This window comes from Ovis canadensis, chromosome X (genome assembly GCF_042477335.2).
Source record: "Ovis canadensis isolate MfBH-ARS-UI-01 breed Bighorn chromosome X, ARS-UI_OviCan_v2, whole genome shotgun sequence".
Taxonomy (NCBI): Eukaryota; Metazoa; Chordata; class Mammalia; order Artiodactyla; family Bovidae; genus Ovis; species Ovis canadensis.
In genome coordinates this window covers 67,042,982-67,048,981 of record NC_091727.1, presented here as the reverse complement: position 1 = coordinate 67,048,981, position 6,000 = coordinate 67,042,982, and positions in this window count along the sequence as shown.

The window sequence follows — 6,000 nt, the reverse complement described above, 5'->3', positions numbered from 1 at the left end:
TTTATCTCTGGGCTTGATATTTTGTTCCAATGATCTATATTTCTGTCTTTGTGCCAGTACCATACTGTCTTGATGACTGTGGCTTTGTGTTAGAGCCTGAAGTCAGGCAGGTTGATTCCTCCAGGTCCATTCTTCTTTCTCAATATTGCTTTGACTATTCAAGGTTTTTTGTATTTCCATACAAATTGTGAAATTATTTGTTCTAGTTCTCTGAAAAATACCATTGGTAGCTTGATAGGGATCGCATTGAATCTATAGATTGCTTTGGGTAGTATACTCATTTTCACTATATTGATTCTTCAATCCATGAACACGGTATATGTCTCCATCTATTTGTGTCCTTTTTGATTTCTTTCACTAGTGTTTTATAGTTTTCTATATATAGGTCTTTTGTTTCTTTAGGTAGATATATTCCTAAGTATTTTATTCTTTTCTTTGCAATGGTGAATGGAACTGTTTCCTTAATTTCTCTTTCTGTTTTCTCATGGTTAGTGTTAGGAATGCAAGGGATTTCTGTGTGTTGATTTTATATCTTGCAACTTTACTATATTCATTGATTAGCCTTAGTAATTTTCTGGTGGTGTCTTTAAGGTTTTCTATGTAGAGGATCATGTCATCTGCAAACAGTGAGAGTTTTACTTCTCCTTTTCCAATTTGGATTCCTTTTATTTCTTTTTCTGCTCTGATTGCTGTGGCCAAAACTTCCAAAACTATGTTGAATAGTAATGGTAAAAGTGGGCACCCTTTTCTTGTTCCTGACTTTAGGGGAAATGCTTTCAATTTTTCACCATTGAGGATAATGTTTGCTGTGGGTTTGTCATATATAGCTTTTATTGTGTTGAGGAATGTTCCTTCTATGCCTGCTTTCTGGAGGGTTTTTTTTTTTTATCATAAAAGGATGTTGAATTTTGTCAAAGGCATTCTCTGCATCTATTGAGATAATCCTATGGTTTTTATTTTTCAATTTGTTAATGTGGTGTATTATGTTTATTGATTTGCGAATATTGAAGAATCCTTGCATCCTGGGGATAAAGCCTACTTGGTCATTATGTATGACCTTATAAATATGTTGTTGGATTCTGTTCACTAGAATTTTGTTAAGGATTTTTGCATCTATACTCATCAGTGATATTGGCCTGTAGTTTTCTTTTTTTTTTGTGTGGCATCTTTGTCTGGTTTTGGTATTAGGGTGATGCTGGCCTCATAGAATGAATTTGGATGTTTACCTTCCTCTACAGTTTTCCAGAAGAGTTTGAGTAGGATAAGAGTTAGCTCTTCTCTAAAGTTTTGGTAGAATTTAGCTATGAAGCTGTCTGGTTCTGGGCTTTTGTTTGCTGGAAGATTTCTGATTACAGTTTCAATTTCCATGCTTGTGATGTGTCTGTTAAGACTTTCCATTTCTTCCTGGTCTCATTTATGGCATTATTCATTATATATTGACTCTTTTTTTATTTCTTCTAGGTCCTTGTTAAACATTTCTTGCATCTTCTCGATCATTGTCTCCAGGCTATTTATCTGTAACTCTATTTTTTTTTTCACGATTTTGGATCATTTTCACTATCATTATTTGGAATTCTTTATCAGGTAGATTCCCTATCTCTTCCTCTTTTGTTTGGTTTGATTGGCATTTTTCCTGTTATTTTACCTGCTGGGTATTTCTCTGCCTTTTCATCTTGTTTATATTGCTGTGTTTGGGATGGCCTTTCTGTATTCTGGCAGTTTGTGGTTCCTCTTTTTATGGAGGTTCCTTGCTGTGGGTGGGGTTGGACGGGTGGCTTGTCAAGGTTTCCTGGTTAGGGAAGCTTGTGTCGGTGTTCTGGCGGGTGGAGCTGGATTTCTTCTCTCTGGAGTGCAGTGGGATGTCCAGTAATGAGGTTTGAGATGTCAGTGGGTTTGGTGTGACTTTGGGCAGCCTATATATTGAAGCTCAGGGCTATGTTCCTGTGTTGTTGGAGAATTTACATAGTATGTCTTTTTCTGGAACTTGTTGGCCCTTGGGTGGTGGTTGGTTTCAGTGTAGGTATGGAAGCGTTTGATGAGCTCCTGTCAATTAATGTTCCCTGGAGTCAGGAGTTCTGTGGTGTTCTCAAGATTTGGACTTAAGCCTCCTGCTTCTGGTTTTCAGTCTTATTCTTACAATAGCCTCAAGACATCTCCATCTGTACAGCACTGATGATATAACATCTAGGTTAATGATGAAAAGTTTCTCCACAGTGAGGGACACCAGAGAGGTACACAGAGTTACATGGAGACGAGAAGATGGAGGAGGGAGATAGAGGTGACAAGGAGGAGAGGAGGGGGAATCAAAAGGGGAGAGAGCAAGCTAGCCAGTAATCACTTCCTTATGTGCTCTCCACAGTCTGGATCCCTCAGAGATGTTCATGGAGTTACACAGAGAAGAGAAGAGGGAGGAAGGAGACAGAAATTGCCAGGAGGATAAAAGGGGGAGTCAAAAGAAGAGAGACAGATCCAGCCAGTAATCAGTTCCCTAAGTGTTCTCCACAGCCCAAAACACACAAAGAGATTCACAGAGTTGGGTAAAGAAGAGAAGGGGGAGGGAGTCCAAAGGGGAAGATAGCAGTCCAGCCAGTAATCTCACTCCCAAGTAAAAATGGGTACTGAAGATTGGGTTCTTACAGATACAAAATTGATAACAAGTATCAAAAAGCAAAGATTAAAAATCTAGAGTAGAGGTTAGATTCCCAAAAATACAATATTAAAGAAAGAAACAAAGTCACACAATTATTATATATAGATATATATGAATTTGTCTTTAAAAATAGGGTCTTTTTTTGCAAAGTAATATTAGGTTATGAAAATGAAAATTAAAGGAGTAATAGAGGACTTAAAAATTTTAAAAATTTTAAAATTTAAAAATGATCATAGTAAAAATATATCTAGAACTTTCTCTGGTGTTGTTTTGGACAGTGTGGGGTCAGTTCATTTTCAGATAGTTCCTTGATCTGGCTTACACTTCTCAAGATCTATAAGCCCCTTCCTATGTATTTGGTACTAACTGCAGGGTTTTAGTCTATTGCACCTGTCACTTCCAAAGTGGTTTCCTCTGTTTATTTTAGCTTCTTCTGTTTGCTGGCCTCTTCAGTGTCTAATTCCACCCTGACACAAGGGGGCAGTGGTGGTCACTTTTTTTAGGCTCACTTGTTCAGTCGTGCTGTGGTGGGGAGGGGAGGAACACTGCAAACAAATATCACTGACGTCTGTGGGGAGTGCTCCCAGTGTTTCAACCACACTGGATTTGCCCCCACTCAAGGTGTGTGTGCTTTTCCAGTCTACCCTGTTCAGGCTCTAGGTTGCTCTGCTGGGTACTGTCTGAGGCAGGCCCTGGGTTGAGTGCACTTCCTAGGTCTAACCCGTTCAGGTTCAGGTTCTCGGGTACTCCAAAAAAGTGCAGACTTGATTGGGCCTGCTTTTTGCGCCCTTCCACGGTCCAAGCAGCTCAGGTGACCAGGTGCTTGGTTAGCACAGTCGCCCCGAATTGGGGCTGTGACTTATAACATCCTCCATCCCTGCCACTCAGTTTTCTGAGTTTAAAACCAGCATGCCTTCTCAGGTGTGCCGTGATGGCTGCGACCCTCCCAGCAGATGTCAACCATCCAATTCCAAGGAGTCTGATTAGCAACAAAGCCTGCTTGCAGTTTGGTAGATGATGCCTCTCTGGGGATGCGATTGCTCCCTTCTGGCTTTGGCTGCCCCCGCATGCCTGTTTCCGGCGGGGGATGGCTGATCCTCAGCCGGCTAGCTCTGCTCAGTACTTTGTCCGGCCTGGTGGTGTCTTCAGTTCAGTTCAGTTCAGTTGATCAGTCGTGTCCGACTCTTTGTGACCCCATGAATCGCAGCACGCCTGGCATCCCTGTCCATCACCAACTCCCAGAGTTCGCTCAGACTCATGTCCATCGAGTCGGTGATGCCATCCAGCCATCTCATCCTCTGTCGTCCCCTTCTCCTCCTGCCCCCAATCCCTCCAAGCATCAGGGTCTTTTCCAATGAGTCAACTCTTCGCATGAGGTGGCCAAAGTATTGGAGTTTCAGCTTCAACATCAGTCCTTCCAATGAACACCCAGGACTGATTTCCTTTAGGATGGACTGGTTGGACCTCCTTACAGTCCAAGGGACTCTCAAGAGTCTTCTCAAACACCACACTTCAAAAGCATCAGTTCTTTGGCACTCAGCTTTCTTCACAGTCCAACTCTCACATCCATACATGACCACTGGAGAAACCATAGCCTTAATTAGACAGACCTTTGTTGACAAAGTAATGTCTCTGCTTTTGAATATGCTATCTAGGTTGGTCATAACTTTCCTTCTAAGGAGTAAGTGTCTTTTAATTTCATGGTTGCAATCACCATCTGCAGTGATTTTGGAGCCCCCCAAAATAAAGTCTGACACTGTTTCCACTGTTTCCCCATCTATTTGCCACGAAGTGATGGGACCAGATGCCATGATCTTCGTTTTCTGAAGGTTGAGCTTTAAGCCAACTTTTTCACTCTCCTCTTTCACTTTCATCAAGAGGCTTTTTAGTTCCTCTTCACTTTCTGCCATAAGGGTGGTGTCATCTGCATATCTGAGGTTATTGATATTTCTCCTGGAAATCTTGATTCCAGCTTGTGCTTCTTCCAGCCCAGCGTTTCTCATGATGTACTCTGCATATAAGTTAAATAAGCAGGGTGACAATATACAGCCTTGATCTACTCCTTTTCCAATTTGGAATCAGTCTGTTGTTCCATGTCCAGTTCTAACTGTTGCTTCCTGACCTGCATATAGGTTTCTCAAGAGGCAGGTTAGGTGGTCTTGTATTCCCATCTCTTTTAGAATTTTCCACAGTTTATTGTGATCCACACAGTCAAACGCTTTGGCATAGCCCATAAAGCAGAAATAGATGTTTTTCTGGAACTCTCTTGCCTTTTCCGTGATCCAGCGGATGTTGGCAATTTGATCTCTGGTTCTTCTGCCTTTTTCTAAAACCAGCTTGAACATCTGGAAGTTCATGGTTCACGTATTGCTGAAGCTTGGCTTGGAGAATTTTGAGCATTACTTTACTAGCATGTGAGATGAGTGCAATTGTGTGGTGTTTTGTGCATTCTTTGGCATTGCTTTTCTTTGGGATTGGAATGAAAACTCACCTTTTCCAGTCCTGTGGCCCCTGCTGAGTTTTTCAAATTTGCTGGCATATTGAGTGCAGCACTTTCACAGCATCGTGTTTCAGGATTTGAAATAGCTCAACTGGAATTCCATCCCCTCCACTAGCTTTGTTCGTAGTGATGCTTTCTAAGGCCCATTTGACTTGTCTGGCTTTGAGTGAGTGATCACACCATCGTGATCATCTGGGTCGTGAAGATCTTTTTTGTACAGTTCTTCTGTGTATTCTTGCCACCTCTTCTTAATATCTTCTGCTTCTGTTAGGTCCATACCATTTCTGTCCTTTATCAAGCCCATCTTTGCATGAAATGTTCCCTTGGTATCTCTAATTTTCTTGAAGTGGTCTCTAGTCTTTCCCATTCTGTTGTTTTCCTCTATATCTTTGCATTCCTCACTGAGGAAGGCTTTCTTATCTCCCCTTGCTATTCTTTGGAACTCTGCATTCAGATGCTTATATCTTTCCTTTTCTCCTTTGCTTTTCACTTGTCTTCTTTTCACAGCTATTTGTAAGGCCTCTTTAGACAGCCATTTTGCCTTTTTGCATTTCTTTTTCTTGGAGGTTAGGGCTTTTCATGGGATAGATATCCCACAGTCCAGGTTGCTATCTCTAGTTAGTTCCCTCAGATTGCCCTCGGGGCATTCAGGCCTGGTCCTTACCCTAAGTGATGCAGCCTGCACCTGCTGTCCAGCCCCCACTTGCAAATCGTGGATGTGAGCGTCTGGGCTGCTTCTCCATTGGAAGTTGCCATTAGGCATGTAATCTGTGGGTTTTAATTATTTATTTATTTTTCCTCCAGGTTATGTTGCCCACTGAGGTTCCAAGGCTCGCCACAGATGGGCCAG